The sequence below is a fragment of the Dromaius novaehollandiae genome, chromosome Z (genome assembly GCF_036370855.1).
Source record: "Dromaius novaehollandiae isolate bDroNov1 chromosome Z, bDroNov1.hap1, whole genome shotgun sequence".
Taxonomy (NCBI): domain Eukaryota; kingdom Metazoa; phylum Chordata; class Aves; order Casuariiformes; family Dromaiidae; genus Dromaius; species Dromaius novaehollandiae.
Window position 1 is genome coordinate 60,085,057 of NC_088132.1, and position 25,383 is coordinate 60,110,439.

Here is a 25,383-nt window from a genome sequence, read left to right on the forward strand (position 1 = left end):
AGTGTAGTTTATCATAAAGGAGATTTTTATAAAACAGAACTGGAGAAAAACCTGGGGGGAACTATTACTCTATTCCAATATACAATCGAAGCAATGGGCAGGCATACACAAAGAACAGTGGAAATGACACAGAACAAAGATGTTTGAGTGATGTTCTGTAGTGGATGCCATTTGCTGTTTGTGTCAAAAAAATGAGCGTTCTGATGCATATTCCTTTTCCTTTCTCAAGAATTTGCTTTGCATGGTTAGTGATTCCAGTCTGCAGTTGTCATAAGGGATATGTGACCCCTCAGTCACATTGGATCCCACCCCCCTTCAGGCATAAAATTATTGATAGAAAAATCTGTTCTAGGATGGAAGAAAAGAAGGAAAGAAAGTTTTATCATGCTGGCTTTTAGGAAATGCAAGAGGGGAAATGCATAGCACTATCTTATCTGGTTCTGTATTAATGCACTGTAATAGTCTTGAAATACTTCTATAATATTTAGAAACCTATTTAGACAAATTCTTCTGTCCAAGTTTCTATTTTTAGCCTTGCGACTTTTCAGTGATACTAAACAACAGGGAAATGGCTTGGGCTGGGGTGGTGGACAGAAGTACTCTGTAGATGCTGTGATCAGTTTACCAATGCAGCTGGCATGTGAACATGCCCTGAGTCCTGCTTGATCTTCTTAATACGATGTAATCCTTAATTATCTATTTTGACACCTAATGAGCACACACATGTGTGTGTACTCCCAAGGCATGTATCTGTCTGTCTTGCCTTGCTAATCCCTTTATCCAGGCTGTGCCTCTGCTGACTCTGCTGCTGTGAATGACTCACAGATGTAGTGTCTCTCTGTGCTGCTGTATCTCTGCCATGTAATCATAATAATTACTCTCCATCATGAGGAAGGTCTGGAAACAGTAAAATCTTCCACCTGTTGACATGCGGTGAAGGCTGTGCGTGTTTTTAATCTGTGATACAGTTTATCAGTCTTGTGTTGAGCTTAAAAGGCCATTGCAGACTTTTTAATGATATTGATGCTCTTACTGTAAAGAGGCAACTGAGCATGTTACTCGACACAGCACAGAGCTGTGGCATTAGAGGGGGAAAGGGCAGGTGGTACTTAGGAGGAATCGGGCAAGGATTTTTCTTTGAGGAGAAAGAGAAACAATCCTTTCCTTAGTACCTGATGTTGCCAGACTGTTCCATCTGAACAGCAATAAGGCTATCATCCTGCTAAGTGCACTGCAGTGATAAACTGATGGTGCAGTCTCCTCCCCTTCCTCAACCACCAAGACAGAAGCAGACTTGGAGATTTGTCCTTCCTAGATGACTCATTCTGTCAGTACTGGGCACTGGGCCCTGGGTCTCTCTAGCAAGGTCCAGGAACCCTTAGTAAGAACTAATGTCTCTATGTAGAAAACAGAGAATAAACCATCACTTAAAAAAAAAAAACGCAAAACAGCTGTTATAAAATATCTTAGCTCAGGAAGTTAAGGAAATGGTTGCTGCAACTAAAATCTCTACAATAATCACATGGAAATGGCTGACATTACCGTGACACTTGCTACTTTCTCACTAGAGTGAATACTGGGACTGAACTTGGTAACACTAGCATCAATAGGGCAAATTTCAGGACTTAGATAAACCTGTTATCTCAGAGGGATGATTAACCTCTCTGCAGCACAGCTGAACTCTCTTAAATAATTATGCGATTGGTCCTTTCTCTTGCTCTACTGGAAACCCAAGGGCAAGCAGACATACTCAGTGTAAGAGTGGTAGACCTTCTGCTTCTGACTCTAGCAGAGCCCTTTATTTTAACAGTGTCAGGTAGAACTAAGGGGCTCATGAATTTGGGTTAGTGCTCAGTACAGATCTAATTTTGAATCCATTGAACAGAATGGAAGTTTTATTGTTTACCCAACAGGAACAGCATTGAGTGACATTACTGGGAGAGTGTTGGTGACATCACAGGGAACAGAGTTATGACAGTGATGGATGCTATACTGTGTCAACAGTCTCATGGGATTTGACATGCATCTGCTATTGAGGTAAGCTCTCTTTTCCTTGGATGCAAGGGGCACACCAATCTTCACAAAAACATCAACAGTTACCAGCAGTTACTACAAGAAATATTTGAGGCATGTCTACCCAGTGCAATAGAAGCTGTGCAAGTAATCACGCAGTGAGCCCTCATTGAGCTTCTATATGTACATGGCACTTCAGTGCTAGGAAAAGATACCAGTTCAGTTTCCAAAAGCAGTGCTGGAAATAGCTATATTTTCTGTGCTTGGCCTAAAATGTTGAAGTGACTCTACTGCTCTCACTCTTAGTTACCTTGCTTGATGTTAGTTTGAGAATTTCTGCACCATGTACTGTTGTGCAATGTAGACAGACCCACAGATGTCAGGTTTGCCCCTTGACTGAAATATGTATATAAATGGTGGCACTTTCACAGCAGTGCTGTTTGCATGCAACTAAGTGTTGGGCTGCTGTTTAGTCTGAGCATTGAAATATTCCTAGTCTAGTACTGGTGAACCATCATGAACCCTCTGGAAGTCTTAGCTTGCTGTTTGATGAATACTGTACTGAAATTACAGACTTCTATGAGTATTATGGTAAAGTCACATTTTGCAGAGCTTTCACAAGGAAAGATTGAAAGAGCTCAGTATGCATAGGCGACAATATTCTCTATCAAGTTTATTCACCTTGTTAGTTAAGCACAGCTTGTATCCAACCTGGATTACTAACTTATCAGCCATGCACAGCTTTGTAGCTGCTCTGACACTCACCCTTTCAGAGTGCTGAGACTTTCTTGGAGCCAAGGGCTAGGAGAGAGACCATCCTGCTGGGCAAGTGTGAGTTCCTGGGTGCCGTCTAGACAGCAGATGGAGTATATGCAAATCGCACTGAGACTCAAGCTAAGATATGGCAACTAACAGCTCAGAGGCAGAGAGCAGAAGGGGAGAGACCATCTTCTTAAGCTGCCTAGTCTCTACAGCTGATCTTGTGAGAGAGCCTAATCCCTTTTGGTGCAAAGGCGGTCAGGTTAATTCACACGGCCTCCCAGTTATGGGTAAGTTAATCTCTTTGACTTTGGACTGGAACGGAGAAGAAGTGCTTATGATAAGTGCGTCAGCTGAGAGGTGATAATTACCAGCTGAGAGTTCAAGGAAGAGCCCAGGTCCAGCCAATTCTGGTATAGCTGCAACTGCAGCCTTTGCCCTAGAACGGAAGGAGCAACCTCTGCAGGGAGAAATCTCAGTAATTACAGCTTCGTACAAATGGCTGATCCGGACTATACTCCATACTATGCATTTGCCATAAGAATTATTTAGTGTAGTTTTCTTTTAGCAATCTAGAAATAATGGAGGGAATGAGGCAGTAAAATGCAGGGTAAAGTTGCAGTAAAAGACTAACAGCAAGGTTTACTGCACTGATAGATAGGTTCCCTACAGATGTGGTAAAAGCCTCTGTTCTGGTGACATTTATTTCTAGTTATTTTTAGGATTCACGATGTATTCTGAAATGGACTAGACAACAGTAGGTGTGAAAGAAATTCATTTGCAGGAAGATGGGCTATATGACCTTTAATTATTAGTAATCATGGGGATACAGGAGCTTTCTAGATGTCTCTCAAAAGATAAAAATACATGATGCACATCCTGTAAATCTAAATACTCTGAATGGCCATGGAAAGGAATAGCAAGATATCTGTGGACAGCACAAAGGAAAAAAAAAAAAGACAAAGCAGTGCTTGTAAAAGAAGAATTTTACATGTGATGGCAAAACTGTGGCAATTCTCCATGTGTGTTAAAATGCAACACACACTTTAAGAAACAATTGGTTTGTTTTATTATGGAACCAATTAAATGAGTCTCTGGATCAGGTAAATAATAAGTGGCTGCACAGAAAGTAGGTCTGGAAGAAGAGCCTGAATTAGGAAAAGATAAGGAATGGCATTGCATGTCACATCAAAAGGATATGCCAAACCAAGGCTTAGAGAAATCTTCCATTCCTGGACCCTATAGGATTCTTAGATCTAGGGAATTATTACTCTGAATTCCTTGATATCTCAGCTGTGGAGGCCCTTATTTCCCATGCAAATGTCTGGTCCTTTTCTGAAGCTTACAAAACTGGCCTCAGAAGCAATCCCATGGCAAAGATCTTTGTCCTGTACCCTGTGAGATCAGTTGTAAGTCTAGGATGATTTTCAACAGCAATAAACTAGGAAGTACATTTTACCATTTTTGTATAGCATTTTTGCTTTTGTGAATTCTCCTGTATACATTTCAATGGGAATGTAAATTACAAGCACGTTTGTATTGATCAGAAGCATGTGCTGTTTGCTTGGGGTTCTGTTTGTCAGGTTGGGGGGGGGGGGGTTTATTAGGTCTATCCCCCTGAGTGTTTTATCTTGTTATATAAGTGCCCTGTGTTGCTATGGTGCTGGAATGTGCTGCTGCAGGATGCTGGAGGGATGGAAGCAGGACTGCTTTTGTCTGAGGAAATTTTAAGAGTAGAGATGGGGAGGCAGGGACAGCAATGATTATGGTAGCAAGCTCAAAGATAGAAGACAAAAAGATACATGTGTTTGAGGAGTTGCTGCTTGTTGCTGCCATATGCTGCTGTGTGGTAGCTGAAATACAATTCTGCCATTACCAAAAAGAGGAGGAGAGGTTATGACTCTCTTGTGTGTGGAGGAATAACTACTGGCCCAGAATAGACTCAACCATCCGGTGTGTGTGACGGCAGCTGTGATAGCAAGGGCCATTTCTGTGGATAACCCTTTTGCCTATCCCAAATGCCCTGAAGTGAATAGGACTCTGTTCAGAGTAGAGCATTGCCCTGCAGAATTACGGCCTGGCTCAGATTTATGTCTAAACACACATTACACCATTTTGGCAGTGCCAACAGGTCAATCAAGTGGGTATAAATGAGAATCAGCATCTGAAGCAGCTATAAAGGAACAAGGAAAGCTCTGGCAGCTCAGCAGTGAATATTTGGGCTGCAGTATTTTCTTTTCTTTTATTTTTGTTGGCACGCCATATAATTTATATGGCAGCTTGAGTGTTTGTGGTGCTTTGTAACAGATAAAAACATTCTACTAGCCGTGAAGGGAAATAGGACATGAAGGGAGAGAGAACTTTGCAGGTGGAGAGGATGCTTCAGACATAGAAAAGGAAAAAAGGACAGCCACTGCAGAAATTAAAGAAGGTATTCAGTGCCATGGGAAATCGAAAGGCAGCAACACTGAGACAAGCTGAAGGAGAGAAGAGCAAGAGAGGGAAGACTAGAAACAAAGGAGTTTTATCTTGGCAGCAGATATAGAGAAGGACAGGGGAAATGCAGGGTAGCAAATAATTTGGGAGGGAATCAGCAGCAGTACTTGCCAACACTAAGGAGAGCCTGTCAGTGATGGGCAATTATACACGGCCTAAGTCTGGTTCAAATCCAGCATTGCCACAGGAAATCATTTCCTGGACTTAAATATAGACCAGATTGCAGAGCTGATAAAGCCTGGATATCCTTGTAGACAAGGGTTGGTCAGAGGGCCATATGACATGCAGCTCTGTGTCTCAGGCAAAATGAACAAAAGAAAAGGGTGTCAAATGTGTTTCTACAACCTGATGAAACAGAGAAGGGATGGAGGATGTGTGAGGAAACTTGTCTGGGAAGAACAGGTTCTTCTTTTCTGATCAGTCTCTAGTGTCTTCTCACGTGCCCGAAGGAAAAGTCTGGATTATAGAAAGTTTGCAGAGTCCAAACTGCCCTGATGTGCTTACCCTGTACTACTGCCAGCAGAGGTGTAGGAAGCAGTCTTTTCTAAGGAAATGAAGCCTGGTAGTGATCATTATGTATGTGACCTCATTGCTATGGAGCCAAAGACCTGGTGTCATTGAGTTAGAAGGGGATGGGCAATACCGAGAGGTAATAATTTAGGATTTCTTTGTCTTGGATACATTTGTATAACTTTTGGTACCTGGCCTCCAGCCACTGTGGTAAGAGTATTCCTATGAACACTTACAGTGGAAAATAATGTTGGCTAATTGTAGTATGGTGTTTACATAACTCTCCACAGATCACTTTTATTTGTATTAAGTCATCACTTAATACAATTCAGCATTCACATGGCATAAAGTATTGTTTATTTGGAAAAAAATTTGAATTTTTGTTGTATGCATCATCCTTCCAGAGCCATTCTGAGCGGGTTACCATTGTTCCTTGCTTAGTTTTAAGGGAAATAAATAAGTATGGTTTTGTTCAGCTTTTTCCCTCTTCTGCTGGGGATTTCTGATTGATAGCTACATTGCTTTTGTTGGTGATTATGAATGAAAGATCATCTTAATGCATTAAAGCTTGATACAGATTGAGGATAGCTCCACTCACATTCATAACACAGAGGTGTTCAACCAACTCTGTTTCAACAGTGTTGAAAATACTCTGCTTCTATCAGGGTGACTCAGTTCACTTTTTCAAAATAGACTGAAGAGGCTCGAAGTATTTCATTTAATATCTCTTCCTTTGCTAAAATTGATCAAAATTAATTACATCTGGCTTGTACAACTAGGTCAGCTTAACATTTCCTCAACTTTAAATCTGCTTTGAAGAAACAACACTGAATCAATTCAAAGCAGATAAGATATGCACATGAGCTGTTCATCTCACAAAATGTTTTTATTTTTTTTCTGAGAGATGGTCATTTGCTTATCAGTGGAAAATCAAAGCTACTTGTTATCTAAATGTAGCTATGAAGACATATTCAGCTTCACAAGGAACAGAAATTGTACATATCTGTGATCTGTTTCAGTCTTTAAAAATCTGTTCGATTAGGCTTTCTATTAATTTGAATAAAGCAAATAAAACAAGACTGGAATTTCCTTAGGCAAGCCATACCTGTATTTGCTCTCAGCTTTGCTTTTCTACGGCGTGTTGACACTGGAGCCTTGGGAAGTGTTCATACATTTTAGATTTTCAGCTTTGAAATTCAGATGTTGCTACATCCTCATAATAGTAAAGAAGTCTGGTAGTTTAAAAAATCCACAAAATACAAGCACACCTTTAAAAATATTGAGATAAAAGTGGAAATAAGTACAGCATTTAAATAGTTTCATGCCAAATAACACATTCATAATAATAATAGTGGTAATGGTTATTTTAATACATGGAAACAGTATTACACTATATGTATTCTTTAAAGTTATAAAATATGGAATATTCATTAGCCACTTGTCTGCATTCATCATCATGTTATCTGAATATTTTAGACATTAAAAATAGAAACTATTGCCAAATGGGCACCAGTTAAGTTCATTCCATCTATCTTTCCTTCTCTGATGGGTAAGGTGATTTATTAATTAGCTAATTAAGGGTGATGGGCTTAATATACTCAGGCTCGCAGCCTGGGTCATGGAAGATGCAATTTGATATCTACTGTAAAAAGTCAAGTATACACACTCATGACTGGAGTGAACCTGAGACTGGAAGACCTTCTGCTTGGACTACTGGACCTTGTGCTTTAATTCGAGCTGTGGCAGCTCCACACAAGAGCACACGACTGAAATCCAGTAGCACAAGGAAATGAGTACAAGGGAAAATGCACCTTTTCCTCATCAGTCTCCAGCACTACAGACCTCATGGCATCCAGAAGAAGAGTGTTAACTAGTTCTAAGCACATGCGTGGCAACCTACTCAGCTCTAATTTTAAGTATCAGCTTTTCACTCAAGCTGGAGCTTCCTGGTAACCCTGAAAGATAAGTAAAGCCATAAACAAAGTACATAAGGCAAGTCAAAGTGGTATCATCTGAGAGATGGAAGACTGAAGTCCAAGGCTAAGAGAAAATGATGGTGGGCAGTCTAGATCACCACTGACCTGGTCCCTGAACGTCTCTAAAGGTTTTGAATTGTAACATATCTTGTGGGTCCTCCCTGCCCCACTTAAATTTCTTAAAACCTCCTTTCATGTGGCAGATTGTGCTGCATCAAAATTACAGTACACTATCACACAGCTTTCTACTGCAACGTAGTATGAGACCTGGTCTAGGGAGAAGGCAAAGGGAAATTCATTATCTTTCAGCTGGATTATTAACAAGAAAGGTTGTGTCTTTAACATTAACCAAGTATTTGGGCGGGCGGTCTCTGCACAGCCATGCAGCCAAGGCCTTGCCACAGGTCATGGGTTCCCATGTGCCATCTCAGATGGCTATAGCTGGAGAGTAGGGGTGTTGGCCTTTTATTCCCCCTTTACCTTTCATCTAGTGCACCTGCCCTTCCACTTGGTATCTCAGTATATGTAACCCTGTTCTTCTTAGAAATAGCTCTCTGTTAGGAACAAAGATGTTAAACTACCATTCAGCATTTCAGAACTGTGGCCTTCCATTTTCTTCTGATTGCTCTGAAGAATCTCTGGATGGGGTTCATGATATATTGTTATTTGAGCCATTCAACATTTCTTTGAAAATTGTGTTCTCATTTTGAAGCCTATTCAGTTTCTGTATTTAAAGCACAACAATTTTATAAATATAGGAAGCATGATAAAACTAAATCAATTAAATGCTTAGGCTCTAACTCCTATGTAGTTTTTTAACTTCTTACTGAAAGCCCTGCTTTCTTGATGTGGACATTTGTTGACTTAGGGGCCCGCGTTTGTTCAGATGGTAAAACTAATAGATTCCTGACTCCCATGTTTGGTGTCAGGGAAAGCATAGTTTCCTTTTACCTTCCCAAGTTTTTGAGCTTTGAGAGAATACCTCGTTGACCTGAACTGAATAAGATGAAGTGAAGAAAATGGTCTTTCTGTACTTGCTGAGGAGGCTGAAGCTGTCCAAAGTTGGCTTATCACTTTACCAAACTCTGGTTCAAAGTCCAGTGACTTTTTCTTATTTTAATTCTCTGACTTTCTTCAAAATACTGGCAGCAAATATGCACTGCTTGAATTTTATCTTTTTTTCTTAGTATAAAGCATTTTATTGAGTCACAATATATTTCAGCTTTCATATAGATTGTCATAATTTCATGTTTAATTTTAGCGAGATGTATTTTTAAAAGGAGAAAATAATGTAATTCAGTTAAAAATCATATTTAACTATAAAGTAATTTTTCTTTTTAAAAAAAGTTATCCACTTTGTCCTGCTGTAACTTTCATTTAAAACACAAGGTTCTTATATCTCCTTACTTCACAGGTGAAAAAAATAACAAAAGTACATTGTTATCTGTACACTACTACTTTTAGATATAGGAATCTGTTGATGGTTAACTTTGTTAAAATGAACTTTCCCCAGTAACAGTCAATTTTAGTGTGCAGCTGGTGAATGTCAAATTGATTTTGTTTCATTTCAGTGGATGATCACTTTTAAATTAGATCTGTGCCTGTTGAGAAATTTCACATCGTCAAATTAGGCTCCTAGAATGCTGTATTTTTCAGCGCTTGCTACTTAATACAGAATAGCACCTTCTTTCTCTCTGCTGTTTTTAGTGAAGTGAAAAGTATTTATTACGGAGATGCTGTTTCCAGTCATGCTGCAAGTACCTCTCATATTGGCAAAAAGTTACAGCACTTTGCGCTTGTTGAAAACCTGGCCCAAAGTCCTTCAGAAGCTCTCACCAAAGCATCTCCACAAATCCCTTGAGATGGAAGATGTCTGTAACTGTTCACAGGACTCATTGGCCAGATATGCCTGTCATTTCAATGAGATTTCACTTGCAGTGAATATTGTCCCAAGGCTTTTGCTGCAATCTTATAGCATACCTATTAGATTTGGGGATCGAAGACAGCCTTGAGCGTTAATCATGAATTGTCAGATTTTTATTTCTTTTAACAACTGAACTGTGGTGTTATTCCTTTAACAAGTCTCTCTTGGAATCCAAAAGTCTTTATTTTAAAGCTACATATTTCATCGGCTCCTTTGCATGTTAATTGGAACTCATGCCACCTTTTCTCTTACCTGCCAGCAACAGCCGTTTCCAGATTAGTTTTACAATCCAGGAAGGATTTTGTGTCCTCACAACATGAGAATTTGAAAAGGCAATTGTGCTTGCCTTTTATGTGCTTACCATCTTCATATCATCAGTGGAAATAGAAACAAAGGACCTGGTGTATATATGGTGGGAGTAAAGATATCTTTTCATTGGGACCTTCTTTTGCTAAAGAATACTCCAGCACTGGCCGCTTTTGTTTCTGGGAGGCTGGTGAATCTCATGTGTCTGAGCAAACACCCTCGTCCTTGGGCTGAGGAGTTCCCATCATTGACTGAAATGACTCTGAATGCTCGGGAAGGTTTTGAGGGTTTTCAGAAAGGATCTCTGTCTCTTTCTGTATTTCTGAAAATAATGAACATGAAGAACCAATGGATCCAAGACAAATAAATCGTTTTGTCCCCATTGTAGAGACCCCAACCAGTAGGAGGGCTGGCACAGAAAATTGAGGGGAAAGAGTATGCCAGGACCACTCAGTTGAACCTACTACTTTGTCACTGAGCATGGAGACATGTGTCCTGGGTATTTCCATATGCAGTGTGCAGATGGGATTTCTTCATAAGCTTTTTTTGGGTCTAGTCTGTCTATTTAGTCCGTCAAGGTCTGCATCACCTTAATATTGTTTATCTGTCTTCCTTCCTGGTCGCCTTCACAACTTCTTGAAAAATAGTTTGATTATGTTGCAGAGGGGCTGTTAGTATGATTGTAGTTGCTATGTAGTCTCTGTTTGCGAGGGAGTAGCTGTGTTGCTTAGCTTTGAGCTTGTGAAAAGCTAAGCTGAAGATGAATTTTGTATTTTGTTCTGAAAATAGTTAGTTCCACATTCATCATCCCTCTTGCAAAAGTCAGTTCCGTAAGGTCCAACAACTGTGACAGCTCTGCCCCCAGACTGCCCCCACACTGGCACATGGGTAAACTCCTCAGCTTCCCCAGCTTACAGTTCTTCACCAGACTATTGAAAGAAGCAACAGACAGTTCACATAAATATAAAAGGCAAAGCAGCAAAGTCCATGGAGCGGCAAAGTACAGAGAAGTCTGTTTCTCCTTTAGTAATACCTGACATGTGTACCATCAACCTTCCTTCACACTGAGCACTTTTTGCTATTTCATATTTAATGTCCTTTCCGTTCTCTTTTGAAGTCAACTACCAAAATCCCCATGCATGCAGTACTCTTAAAATGTGCACTTCCCATGTAAGCATTGCTTGCTTCCAGTCCCTGTTGTGCAGGTACCAAAAGTTTCTTGCAAGATAGTTTTATATAACTTTTTCTTCAGCCTTGTTGCTAAGTGGAAGTTTGTATGACAGACATAGGAGAAAGAAGTTGGGAAGTCAGGAAGATATTCCTAGTGTTGGAGCTACTTCTTTTCACCTCCATTAAGTGTGAGGAAAAGATCAGTGAGAAACTTATTCCTTGCTACTCCATAGGTATCAACTTCCTTTGATTTGATTTGTATTTAGCTGTTAACTTTGCTGCTACTATTTCTGACCTGAAGAAAGAGGTATGTGTCTTGAAAGCTTGATCTACTTCTTCCAGCTGTACTAGTTGGTCTGTTCAAAGATACTCTCTCTTCCCACAAACCTTTCTTCATCTATGTCCTCAGAGCATCACAGCTGCAGCAACACTGCAATTACCACTGGCATGAATTTGAAAGGGCTTTCAACCAATGATAGACAAGGCAGGTTTTTACAGGGCACCCCTTGGTGCCTGTCATCTTTTAATAACCTGGAAAATGACTCAGTAGATCAGAAATGACAATTACTTTAAGATGCCCAAACCAAGCTTACCATTGTTCAAATTTCATTGTTCAAATGCTATAGCAAAAGGGTTTACAGTACATTTAGACAGTAAATGGACAGTAGGATATGTGTGGGAGCTGTGGCACAAAAATGACCCCCCCCCCCAAAGGAAAAAAAACCCTATATTTGGCATTTTTAAGCCTGTTACACCAGACTTACTGTAAAAATGGGTCAGAAGTTGCATACAGAATTGATCAGTGAACTGTAGATTAGCCTCTGGATTCTTCCTTTTTTGCTTGCTTGTGAAAAATTTGTTTAACTTTTTCCTTGTTGCAGATTCATATCAGGCAGAGTTTTGTTCTAATCTTACAGCTTCACATACAACATATCAAGAGAGGCAAAATGCCAGTGTTTCTGTGAGATAAAGTTTTAGACTTTTTTTAAGTTCATGTGAACAGACTCTTTAGTACTGTACATTTTTTTTTTTGTTCTCATCAAAGCTTGTTCTTTAGGTGACCTTTGCAAATTCTCCCCCAGATCAGTTACGCGTCTAATTAACATTTCCAAAAATCTGGGTAAAATCTGGGTATCAAGTGTTTCTGAAGGTGGATTAGGAAATGCTGCATTCACGAAATCCAAAAAGGTGGTAGCTGTCTTTCTGCTACCGTTGTACTCCTACTAGCATCATTCACAAGCCCAGCACTTTCTATATATGTACTAGAATAGCACAAACCCCCAGAATATGAGGGGGAGTTGCTTAGTTACTTGCGATGTTAGCTTTATTTTGGTTGAAAAATATCCACATGCAAATTACAGCATGTGGTGACACAGATGAAACTCTCTGGAACACAGAGCCCATAAAAATGAATGATTTGCATTCATCTGTGGTCATTTTAATCTTATGATAGGTGAAATGAAAGTAATATTCTTAATTCATGTAACTCTGTACAAATTATAGTCACAGGATACTGCCAATATTCTTTGTCTTATCTGATTATTCAGTCTCCTAAGAAAAACTGTGTAATGAAAGTCACTTTCACAGACCCTAAGAGGAGCCTATGTTTTATTATGACATGTTATATTTATCAGGGAAGGGAAAAGTATTTCACGCTTTGTTGTTTTGACCAAGGCATGACAACTAATCTGTGGTATGTAGCAGCCAGACATCCACGTTGTTATATGCCTATCACTTCTCTATGAAGCATGCCTCACAACAGAGGTACCCTGACTGCAAAATATCACAGGGCTTATTTCTCAGGAATGCAATACTTCTGGCCCACCTTTTTAACTTGAGACTGCAACAGCTGAAGTAGGACATAAGAAGTGTAAATACAGATCAGAAATAGTATTTTAAGCTTACAAACTAAGATCTATTATAAACAGCAAGTTATTAGACTATTGTAGCTGTTAAAGATATGGAAATAGCCCCTCTTCTCTCACTAACCTCAGAAACGACAGTACATTGAAAATTCTTAAATGATCCTACTGCCAGTGTAAAGATAATTGATGTCCTAAGTTTGCAGCTCAAGGTCCAAGCAACTGGTCAGGGAAAGGAAAGCAAGAGGGGTCAGCATACAATGAAGTATGAAAAAATGAGCTAAGCAGCAATACTAATCTTGTGCTCCAGTTAGCTCAAGAACATCTCTCTTACTTCAGGACGGAAGCCACAGTGTTAACTCATAAATAACTTAACTTTTGTTCTTTTTAGCCAAAATTTCCAATGGAAGAAGAGTTGTCTATTCTCACTGACCATATGCCTTTCTGTCCATTTTTGCTGGCATTTCTCCCCCACTCTCTCCCAATAACTCTTTGCAGATTTCAAGCAAATGCAATACAGAAAGACATCTGAGAGATAAGCAAGGACAGTCCTGCAAGTTTTTTGAAACTCAATGCCTGGGTAGAAGAGAGAGAGCCAAAAGAGTACCAGATGGGGGGAAAGGTAGGCAGGGCTCTGCTGTCACTTACTGCATTTGGCAGTGGCTGCTGGCCAGTTGGCAGACACGCACCAGCTGGCTGGTCAGGTCATAAGTACCTCCAGCTTGGCTGCTCCACCTGCCCCCTTTATGGGGTGGAGAGCAAGGGGATGAGGAGATGGGCGGCCAAGGGAGCTCGGGTTATTTCAAGGGTCAAGGAAACTACTTGAGGGACCGTCAGTGGGTGATGCATACAAATCCTTACAAAACCAGTCTTCCTTAGTTCTCCTCCTTAGTTTTCTCTTACAGCACAGCTCATTTTGTTTCTTCAAATCATTTTAGATGATGTATATACTTTCTGGTTTAATCTTTCTCCTATTTTCTCAGCTTGTGTACTGAGAGTCTTTTGAATCTGCTTTGAGTATAAGTTTGATTACCTCAAAAGTAACAAGTAAAACTTACATTAGACAGGAACATATTTATGAAAAATGCATCTACATTGCAGGAGAGCACAAGACAGTAGCACTCAAATAGGGTCACTCTTTATTTCAGCTTCAGTTTCCAGGATTTCACTGGCAGTTACATGTGTAGCTAATTAATGGCAGCGTTCTTTCATCATGGCTAAAGGGAAGTCTGAGTCAAAGCTTATTAACTAGGATGACTCTTTATTATAATTACGGGGAAAATAGCATAAGGAACTGTGAGAGATGGCCTCTCTATCAGGCTGCTAGCTCATTTACACTTACAGCTATGGCTTCAAATGAATGCTCTAATCTCTTAAAGGGCTTGTTACTCACACACTAATCATCAGCCTAACAGGGAGATCGAGATTGCCATTGAAAATCACTCGTAAAAGGCAATACTGATAGGAAATGAAATATTTCATGAGCTTTCCCTCCAAATAAATGAGAAACCCATTCTTGGCTTTGTGCAGACATCATGCAAACCGTTTATGCGACATACTAAACTTAGGTCAGGGTTAGTTATAGGATTCGATTTGCATATAAACTGCAGCAGGCCAACAATTTTACAAAACATTGGCTGAAGCTGATGTTTTTAGCTCACTGGAGTTCTAGTTCTGTTATCCTCCAGAGGTTCGTGGAAGAAGACCAAGCACACACAACCTATGATTACTATATGTACTCAAGCTGCAAATAAATGACAAACAGCCTGGACATATGTTGTACTGACGGCTATTCAGTAGGAGAATATCATTGTCTGCTTCCTGGTGCTTTGTCACATGTATGCACCAGTTCTTAAGGAAGAACAAATGTTCTTGATGCTTGTGATTTACCTAGCTCAGCAGAATTGTCTTGACTGTAATTGAAAGAGACCAGCAGGGAGTCTGCCCAGGCTCTCAGAAGTATTAGTAAGAGTTTATCCCACTTTGCCATCTGACTTTGGCAAGCACCCTTCCTTTCTTCTTACCACTCATCATGTAAATGTTGTTGATTAGCAATTGTATATGGCACAGCTACGCAGACTGGTTTCAAAGCTGGAACTACAGTTTTGAATCACTGCACATCATGCATATGGATATTTATCTGTTGGTAGCAATGTGTAATATTACTGTGCTTTTTATTTATTCAAGTAGCATGCAGAAGGTCCAAACAGCATCAAGCTATGGTTGTACTAGGCACAGTAAAGATATAGGCTTAGAGACAGCTCTATATTTTTATAAAGAGTGATATGAGGAATCAAGAGGTTAAAGTGCAGATCCAATGAGGCACATAGTGTCTTCAGGTCCTCGATTAAGACTCAAATCTCAACTTTAGGTACCTTGCCAAAGTGTGCTGTATCTCCCACTGTGATGCACATCTGGGTTTCCTCTGGGTGGCTGGTCTGTGACCACGTCTTACCCTGCTGTCGCAAAGGACCAAGTCTGATCATCTGGATCATCACTTTCCAGGAATTGGAAAGTTCTCTTAGTATCGATGTAGCCATCAATATTCAGATCAGTCAGTTTGAGACATGCCCTGTAGGCAGATCTGTTGGCATCAGTGCAAACTGCAGCTCAGTTAAGAGAGGGTCTTGAGTTTAAACTGGCCAGGTAGGCTTTGGACTGCAGCATGGAAGGAAGTAAAGCCCACCTACATTTTTGTAAAAATACAAGTCATTTTTCATATCTAGCCCTAAGCCCAAGATCCAGACCCAGTTTCCAGTATCTCACTTCACTTCATGAACAGACGATATCCTGCCTTCCTTTCTTCACACATATTCTTATTATACCTTGAGGATATAACTGCTGGGGCCCACATGCTGAGGTGTCAAAATTGTTCAGTGAGGAACTCTAAAATAAATGTAAAATGGTAGTGCCATCTGTGCAGTAGTTATGTTTTCAGCATGGTTTCCTCACAGAACAAGACTTACGGGATCTTGTTAACTCTCTTTGTCCATTCTTCTGCCAGTTCTCCTCTAAGTTTTAAGCCCATTGGCCAGTAGCAGCCATAGTTGAAAGAGGGGTAGAAGTCTTAAAGATAAATAAATTATTCCAAGCATTGTGGAAGTGAGTAGACAAGCAGAAGAGAGATCAGAATTAATGATCCAGCTCAGACTAAAAACATAAGAAGTCACCCTGAAGCATTTGGCAATGGCCCATTAACAGAGCAGCAAGCCTATCCTGCTGCTCCAACTGGCATGTGTGTTTTGGCTACATGTGGCCAGTCTTAGTTGGGGCTAAGCGCTGAATGTGCTCTCTCTTAACTGGTGAGGATGACTACAAGTATGAGGGGAGCTGGTTTACTTTGATAGTAGGTAGAGACCTGGGGGACAAAAGACAGACTTGCAGGAATCCAGTCTGAAGTAGCTCCCTGAGCAACTATATTTTTAAAAGGTATCAAATAAGGCAAAATGGCAAGCTAAGCTCTTACTTTATTGTTGGTGCTTCCCATGGACACTAATAGGATTTTGCTGCTTTGTTTGTGATGGTAAATCTGTTTCTTTGAGTCTGTTTGTCACTTGCTTTTATCTTCTCCCTTCATTTTTATTTCCTTTTGTTGTATTCTTAGGGATTTATTTCACACTATCCACTGAAAAACAAAAGGCACTTAGAGCCCTTGCTGAAGGAAACTACCTGCATACAATAATCACCATTATAAATCTGACTTTTGCCAAATATTACCCCAGATTTGAGAAGTTGCCATCTTTAATTCCTCTTTGGAAATGCAGAGTATATAAAAGAAGGAAATAATAAAAGGAAGTAAATGATAATGCCATGAAGTAACCCTTGCAAACAGTGATGTTCTAAGTGACTTCTGTGTTGCGCATGTATTTGTAACTTCTTTCTTTCCATTGGCTGTTTCCATGGTATACAATGTCGTACCTGCCTGCCAAACAGTCCTTAAGATAATGAATACAACATGATCTCATTTCATCCTGCAGAGCGTCCAATTCAGACTGCTTTCTAAAAAGCTACACAGGGTGCAGTAATAATGGCTGATTTCCATCCTGAAAAACAGCGGAGGGAGGAAAGAAATTAATTGTCAAGCAAAGGGCGTATGGCTGGCTTTGTGGGCACAGGCGCTGCAGGACCCGGTGGAGCAGAGGGACGTGGGGAGGTTGCTCCAGATGGCAGGAGCGGCGGAGCAGGCGGCTGTCGCTCCAACAAGGGAAGATTGTGCTGCGGCGGGGCGAGGAGGCTGGCACAGGCTGAGCGGGAGTGGGTGAGGGCGAGCACAGAGAAGCACAGTGTCTGAGGAAAGCAGGTCCATGGAGGTTTTAAGTACACGGATGGGGATTTCGGTTCTGATCTGGAAATGAAAGGGGGAAAGTAGTGCAGCAGTCAGATAAATGTAAATGCTACATTACCACTGCTGCAGGGGAGGAAAGGAGAAGGGGAAGGCAGGGAAGGAGTTCTGCAAAATTAGAAAAAACAGCCAAGCCTGAAAACAATCTAAACTAAGCAGCCAGACAACTTGCAGAGAGACATTAGCTTCCACAAATGACAGATAGCTGTGGCAGGAAATAAAGACAACGTGAACTAGAAGTTGTTTTTATAACTTACAGAAGATATTACTGTCAAATTATATATAGCCTAGTCTAAATGTGCCTTAGGGTAACAAGGAAGTATTTTCTTACTCACACAAGGAATGGTCTCAGTACAAGACTGGGGTATTGAAATCAGCTGAGCAAGTGGAAGAAGGGGGCTGTGATGCAGAACTTGCAGACTTTCTTATAAGCCTGACACCTGCTTCCTTGACCAGCTGCCTGGAAAAACACATTTCAGTGGGGTTTTTTTCTAAGATGAGGAAGGAAGTCTATACTACTTCACTTTCCCAGGGAAAATCAGTACTGGCAGAGTATCTGTCAACAGCATACTTTAGTAATGTATTAAACAAGGAAATGTCCTTATGTCAGAGGTCTTCTGGATTAGAAGGGGAGGTCTAACCACTGGTCTTTTAAAAGAGTAAGGAAATTTTTCTTCTCACAAAATGTGCTGGCAGTAGAGATTTTGGAAGAGAAAAAATACTTTTAAAGATCCTCTTGGGCATCTGATAATAAAAAGATTAACGTTTCTTTAAAAAAAAAATCCTTAAGCACTTACTTGCATCAGATCATATTTCTTCCTGAAAAAATACTAGCAGATTATTCAGAAATATACATTATCAGCTAAAGACTTCTGTCAATTAGATATTATCTTTTCAAAAGTGGGAATCTTTTGAAGCGCATTTGGAACTTTAAAACACTGGAGGAACATGAAAAAAAGAGGTTAGGACAAACCCTGCAGCCCGCAGTGATGGAGCTGTGCCTGAACACAGACTGAAGGATTTGTTCCCCTTTGTAAACTGTGCATCACCAGCTGCCGATGCCACTCACTTCGGAGAGGCGGTCAGTGCCAGGGTTCCCATTATCACTGCCTGGCTTCAGATAGAGAGAAACAAACTCTAAAAAATCAGTCTGCTGTGAAGGCAAACAACCTTTCTTTAAACATTATTTTGTTTTTTAAGGATGGCTTTCCCTGACTTCAATAAAAGGCACTACAATATTCTGAAGAACAGAAGTTAGCGAATGGCAACTGTAGGCATATGAGAACTATGTTTCCTTCTCTCCCACTTGCTTCTTTTTTTGCAGCTTCAAACTACTTTCCCCAGCATCGACAGTTGCTGTGTTGGAGTGGAAGAGAAAGCAGGCGCTTTCTGCAGAAAGCTGGCTGGCTTTGGGTGTGAAGGCCAGGGAAATGAAATGGTTCAGTCACTGAACTCTGGAGCACGTTGAGTTCATACTGTTTATGGCAGGGAGACCCAGTTTGCTTTTGGAGTTTACACACAGGATTTACCTGCACTAATACAGCCCCATTGCTTTTTAACTTGGAGTGGGAGCAGACAGAAATCACATTTGCCCATGCTATAACATTAACATACAGTCCTACTAAAGGGCTTATTTCCATGCAGCAGCTATGAATGAGCTAATACAGAATACGCTTACTTAGATCAGAGTGCTGAACAATTTGTGCTGCAGAGAAAAGAAGATATTTACAGTTTCTGTTGATAACTGTTTAATGATGTTTTTCTCTACTTAAGCAGAGCAGAATTTCTTATCTGCTCATATGGTCTCCATTGCTGTAATAACTGTGCATGTTACGGTAATTAACAGGCTTCACCTCAGAGTTCCTTGAGACATAAGGCATATTTATTTCTCTTTTATAGCTGAGAACCTGAGGCAAAAGGAGCAAAGTGGCTCAAGGTCACTAAGAAAGGCTGTGATGCCACGAATGCTGTATCACAGCTTCGTGGCTTCATCTGCATTGTCAGAGCACCCGCCACAGCTCTGGGAGGTCCAATGGTCTTGTCTTGGATCACGTCCAGGCTATGGGGGAAATACCCAAGTGCAACTCTGAGCAGAAACATCCAGGCCTTGTGCAGCCCCCTCAGAGCAACACCCCTGGGAATGGCTCTGTTACAGTGGCTGGTATTTATCAACATATCCCACAAAACAGGCCAGCACAGCCTCCATCTCCAAACCAGAGCATCTCTATGCCCTCCTTGACATCTCCATGACACAGAGAAGCAGCCCTGACATTTACTGGTAGGGTCATGCTGCAACAGGCACAGAGCACTCCTCAGGAGACCAGCCACTTCTCCTCCACTCGGGAACACCCACGGGGTTCTCGCTATGGAAGAGCTACCAGCAAACTGCTCCTGGAGGCTGAACCTGTGCACACCATCAGAGTGCTTGGATCACCGCTGTGTTGCTTTGCAAGGACAGCACAGCTGGGTGCGGAGCACCAAGCCCAGTGCTGCTGAGATGTGCAGCTGTACCCAGCCGCTAGCCATGCCACAGTCTTCTGGTGTGGGATAGGCCATTCACAGCAGCCCTAAGCAGCCCCTGCTGACTAGGTGCATGTTCCTGACACACTGTTTTCCTCCTCTGACTGCTTTCACAGTCAGGACTGCTGTCCGCAGAGTGCTCTAGCATCTCGCCCAGCTACCCTTCCTCCGCCAGGCACCGCTGCTTGGCAGACCCTGCGGCACCAGTTATGAACAAGAAGCAGTGCTGCCAACAGCCACTGTGCAAGAATGGACATGCCTGTGTGTGGAGAAAAGCCAGACACAAGTGATTTTTACAAGGATATAAAACATCCTTCATGGGGCATGGACCTTGTCATCTCCAGAGGGCCTTCTCTCAGACACCCTTTCCCTTCCCTTCCCTTCCCTTCCCATGGCAGAGATGCAATGCCAGAGGGGTGAGATAGCTCAGGTCTGTGCAGCCCACACTGCTCTGGTTTGTCATGGGGGGACAGTGTGACAGGTTAAGGTAGAGGGGTGATGGTGTGGTGCTGGCCTTCCCCTGCAAAAGTACCTCTGCAGTTCAAAATGAAGAAACAGCCTCTGAAACAGCCTGAGCAATATGGCACAAGAACCAGACGCCTGTTACCTCTTGCACAGGCTTGCTCTTGATGGCGCTACTACAGACCACTCACACAGCAGCTGTTGCCCTTTACCTCTGACCTGCTGGTGGCAAAAGGAAGGCCTTATTGGAAATCCATGTGGTCTTGCTGGAGCTGGTGTGTGCACACACATGTGCGTGTGTGTGTGTGTATCGTCTCACACAGATGCAAGACCTCCCGCATACCTCCATTTGTGCTGTGTATCAGTTCCCTTTTTCTTGTCAGCACTCTTGGAGGCGGCATGTTGCAGCATGTATTTGTGGGTGCAGGAGCTACACAGGCTGGAGGACACAACTACATGAATGACAACCAGCTTTGCAAGCAGCATCTGCCCCACTCCCTGCACCCTCCCTCGTGCTCAGGCACCCACGCCAGGCCCTGGGGCCATGACTAGTGACTTCCAACGCAAACCACTTTGTCCTAAGATACTTCATGTTTACTCTCATTTGATTCTTCACCCTTCTGGAGAAGGAGGAGGAGGTATCCCTTTTTCCTGGCATCAGCCCAGTTCAGAAGGCATGGGGTTCTTCAGTGCATTTGATTCAGACCAGTGTCTGAAAAAAGGCTTTGCCAGCTTTCTCTGGATCATCTCCAGAGCCAGCCCTCCCAGAGACCTGATCATACAGTGGTCTGTGAGCCCAAGGGATGGGAACAGTAGACAGGTGAAGATGGCAACGACAGAAAGGCTTCATAGCCTTAGACATGCCATTATGTTGTCCTTGTTTCTCCCATATTTCCCTGTAGCGACTATATTACCCTTTTCTTTCTAGGTCATTTGTCTGGATTGCTGAGGCAGAGAGCTGTCAATTTTGATTTGGAGGCTGATCTGAAGGGACAGAATGAGAAGTGTTTTTTTGAGGGTTTTTTTTTTTCTTGGGCAAATTACTGCTAGTTCCAACACATGTCAGTTTGGAGGTTTCCAGCACTAAGTAAGAAGCTTTTTAAACACTGTTTGTCTTCCACTGCTGTCTTCATCCCAGCCTGTTTAGATCTGGCTTCCTTTTAGGTGCTGGCTCCAGAATATGCCAGAGTGGAGGACGTAAGACAAGAGTTCACCCTGTCCAGTGCTCCAAATGGCTTCTGGAAGAGCAGGGGGCCACAGAGTTGGCTCTGAGGCCTCTTTGCCAATGGCCTGTGCAAGTGAGGAAATTAAACATGTGCTGTCCTGAATAGCAATAACTTTTTTCGTTTCCTCTTGGGAATGAAGCATGTTTTGCTTGACACTGAGTGGCTTGTTTCCTGACTCAGCACACCAAGGAGGAACCTTCTCTCAAAAATTACCCTTCTGCATATGCATATATACATATGCACATGTGCACATATGCATGCACATACACACATCTGTGGAAATGGATGCTAGCCAATCAAACCTGTGTGGGATGCCAGGTATAGGCACAGACAGGTGCTGCCACTGCCTGAGAGGGGCAGCAGGAATGAGGGGTTGCGAGCTTTGAGAACTGGTCTCTGGCTCATATTCCTTCTCCCTCTTTGCCCTTTTTTTTTTTTTTTTTTTTTTTTTTTTTTTTTTTTTTGCTATGAGAGGCTAGAAACCATGAGGTAACTCAGGTGAGAGCCCTTCTGTAGCTCTTCATGGTGAAATGAAGTGGTGCAGATAAATTAGAGCTAGTGCAAGAGCTAAAAGGGCCTAGGGAGACGTGCTATGGTGGCTTGTAGGAGAGCTGTTCGCAGTGTAGACATGCCTTGAATGCTGTGGATATGCCCTAAGGGCCTGCAGCAGTGAGCAGGGTATTCCAGCCTTAGGGGGGGGCATGAGAATGAGCTCAAAAAGTAACTTAGATGGGCCCATCAGGTCTATAGCAGCATCTCTGCTTTAATGCTTCCCACATTATCTTATTTCATTGTTAAGAGGTCAAAAGAAGTATACTAGTGTGAAAGTTTGGTTTGACTCTGCAGGTGGTTGATGACTGATGGTTTATTTAAAGGTGAGGTGGAAGAGCTATGCAGTTTGCTCCAGCTTTGAAAGAGTGTAAGCTGGAAGTTTGGCTTGGATAGCAGGCTGGTGAACCTATAAAGACTTTCCTTAGTCTAAGCAGAAACATACTGACGCACAGAAGAATTTAGGCCAGCTGGAGAAGCATATTTCAGGCAGAAATCTGTACTGGCCAGATTCAGTTTAGCCTAGAGGCTCAGTTCACAGAAGGCTTGATTTAAGTCTGGTGGTTTTTATTTTAGCTGTGTGATGTGTTATTAAGAAGTTGCTGTAAGAATCTTTATAAATTGTTTCATTTTCTATGGAGTGTTAAAACAGGAAAAAAATATTCTTAATATTTCTCCCTCCTCCTCTTATACTGGAACTAACACTCCAGCTTCAATATACAAAACTATGGTACAATGGTTTGCCTCAATGTGATTGCTAAGGCCAAATGGGTGACAGCATGTACCTATCCATATTCCCCTGCTTGGTTCTGTTCTGCATCTAACTATTTTTGGAAGCAGAGCCCTGTTTTCACATTTTCTTAGAATAACTGCATATTTGGAACAGCTTCTGTGAGAGTCTTTTGTGGCTTCATATAATCTCTTTTGCTGTTTCTTTATGGTCCTACACATGCACGCTACAGAATGACCTAAACTACCCCTGCTGAAGCGAAAACTACAGTTTCCAATTCTACTAATCTCAGACAAATCCAGTATCTCCCAAACAGTTTTTGTCAAGTAAGCTTGAAAGAAATATGGGAGGGAAAAAACCTGAAACTGAGCTGGTTGGTACAAAAAGCAAATTCCATTTTGACTGACTTACTTTTTTTTTTTTTTTTTTTTTTTTTTTTTTTTACTCTAAGCCTTTTTCCTTTATTTTTTCTGCTAAATTGATTTCTGCAGGTAATGTTGCTGAGCACATACATCCACCGCTCAGGCAGCTCTCTGCTGATTTTCCATATATGTGCTCACATGTACTGTTTCACCCATGAATGTAATCTAAATGTATACAGGTATAGCAATTTCCTTTTCCACTTCTGCTGATCATCTGGCCCTTCTACTCATTATCAGGTGATGGTGTGTTGACAATCCAAGTTAATAACTTATCTTCTTAAACTTATCTCTCTTATCTTCTGCCTAAAAGCAACCAAATGCCAGAGGGAACATCTGTCATGAGATTAGAATGGGAGGGATAATAGGACCCATAATTACAGATCTAATTTTGCAAATATATCATAAAAGAAATTCAGATATAGTAAAAGCAGGTCACTGAGGCAGTGAAACTGATCTAGTGGCCTATCTCTGTTTTGGGAAGTCACATACTAGCAGAACATATTTTAGTGCATGTTCTGCACTGGCATTTTCACTAACAGAATGATTGAACAAGAGTCATGATTAAGGACATACAGAAATTTTGCCAGCAAAAACTTAACTGATATCTCAATAAAATTGGCAGCCCAGGCACAGAACAGATAAAACTAGAGAGGGGTTCAGAGAATAGGGTTAAGTCCAGCCTTAGTTAATAAACATGTTAAATGATATCTTACGGAGATCTTCCAGAGAGGGAAATGAACAGAACTGTAAACAGAAATTGGACTGAGAAATCAGACATGGAGACACAGACGTAGACACACTACCTGCTTGCAGACTTAGTTATAAAATAATAAAAATGAGATTAATTTCAAAAAATGTTAACTAAAACTTGTCAGAAAAAATAATTGCAAGTACAAATGTTAATCTTGCAAGTAGTATGGCAGATCTAGATGTAGATATGAAGCTAAGCTTTGCTGCCTAAAAATTAATTGGTGCAATAGTAAGTATACACTGTTGTCTTATAAATCAGAAAAAAAATGTTCATTTTTACAACATCCTAAGGTATAGGATGAAACTTTATTTAATTAAAATCAATTTTTAAAACTCCCACTGAATGCGAAAAAGCCAAGATTTTGCTCTTACCATCTGCTTTGGACATCTAGTCCAGTCTTGACTAACTTCAAAGTGAGCTCAGTTTGCTCAGGACGTTGTTCAATCACATTTTGGAAATCTCCAAGGACAGAGATTTCACATCATCTCTGGGCAACCTGTTCCAGTGCTTAAACCACTCTTACAGTGATTTTTTTCCCCCTTATATCCAAATGGAATTTCCCTTTCTGCAACTTGTGACTGTGGCCTCTTGTCCTTCTGCTGTGCACTTGACCTGATAAATCTCTTTCCCCTCTAACTGTTCACAAGATGCGCTTTCTCAGATTCATGCACCCTCGTTCAAAAGGAAAGTTTCTAAATAGAGTATTGAAGGTTTCACACAGAAATATTAGTGGACAATAACTGGCTAGAAAGCTGCATGCCAAAATATCAGAGGATGGAGGTAGAGCAGCTGAAAATCATATAGTTGGGAGATACTTTCTACCAACTCTCAAAGCATGCTCAAAGCATGTCCTTGTTTGGAACATAGGTTTGCAGGTCACAAGCAGCAATTATAAAAAAGCACAGCAGCAATATTTCGCAGCTCTGAAACAGGCACTGGTGAGATTGTGGTAATTACCACGGCACTGTGAGTTCCTGTTACTTGTGCTTGGAACTGATGAAATATGATACTGCCACTGCAAATCAGCTTAGGACCATTTACAGTAAGGTCTGAATGTGAGACACTGAGCCACGCAAGTGGAGTGGTTAAACTGCCCAAACAGGTGGGGCTAGGAAAGGGGGTGGTTTCATGAAAATATGACCATCAAATATCTAACATCTTTAAAAATTTTGTTTAGACAGTCTTGTGTTATGCGTGCTAGTATGCTGTCTGTGTTATTTTTTCTCCTGCCCTTGTCTCTCAGAGGGCTCCTTTTAGCTGGTATTACCTTTATTTGTATGGAAGGACGGTCTGTTTTTAGCATCCACAATCACTCTCCTTTTCCACACATGGGCCCACATGGTCGCTCTGTAGGAAGGATACAAA

The 25,383-nt window shown here is 41.3% G+C and overlaps 1 long non-coding RNA gene across 5 annotated transcripts in view; it reads left to right on the top strand.

The window, feature by feature from the left end:
- The window catches only part of LOC112987055 (uncharacterized), a 155,825-nt gene that overhangs the window by 55,605 nt on the left and 74,837 nt on the right, over nucleotides 1-25,383 (top strand). For 2 of the 5 annotated variants that reach the window (XR_010385942.1, XR_003260176.2), the window contains exon 3: nucleotides 1,914-2,037. The exons of the other annotated variants lie outside the window; for them this stretch is intronic. This is a non-coding gene — a long non-coding RNA (uncharacterized LOC112987055). The remainder of the gene's footprint in view (nucleotides 1-1,913; nucleotides 2,038-25,383) is intronic. 5 annotated transcript variants of the gene reach the window in all.